At 35.0% G+C, this 263-nt stretch overlaps 1 protein-coding gene across 1 annotated transcript in view; it reads left to right on the top strand.

The window, feature by feature from the left end:
• The window catches only part of LOC128251369 (uncharacterized), a gene marked incomplete at its 3' end in the record, with an annotated part of 8,458 nt that overhangs the window by 427 nt on the left and 7,768 nt on the right, over positions 1-263 (top strand). The window lies entirely within an intron of this gene.

Genomic DNA, 263 nt, shown 5'->3' with positions numbered 1-263 from the left:
CTTTGTATTTGATATTTTCGCTCATATTGAAATGGTGGTAATACAACCACCGATATTTTCAATGAAACACCATCTCTGGAAGCGTTCCCTAACCAAGCCAGATACCAGCCGGTACTACAACTTGCACAAGGGTAACATTAAGGTAATTATGGTTTAGGGTTACTTCATCATTCTCAAGTCATGTCTCCACAAACAGTTACAATTTTTCATCATGTTCAAAAGGCCTTTTGCCTTTAGTTGAAAAGATTATTATTATTATTATT

This window comes from Octopus bimaculoides, unplaced genomic scaffold (genome assembly GCF_001194135.2).
Source record: "Octopus bimaculoides isolate UCB-OBI-ISO-001 unplaced genomic scaffold, ASM119413v2 Scaffold_246001, whole genome shotgun sequence".
NCBI classification, from domain to species: Eukaryota; Metazoa; Mollusca; class Cephalopoda; order Octopoda; family Octopodidae; genus Octopus; species Octopus bimaculoides.
Note: the sequence above shows the minus strand (reverse complement) of the source record. Positions and strands in the feature narration are given on the sequence as shown.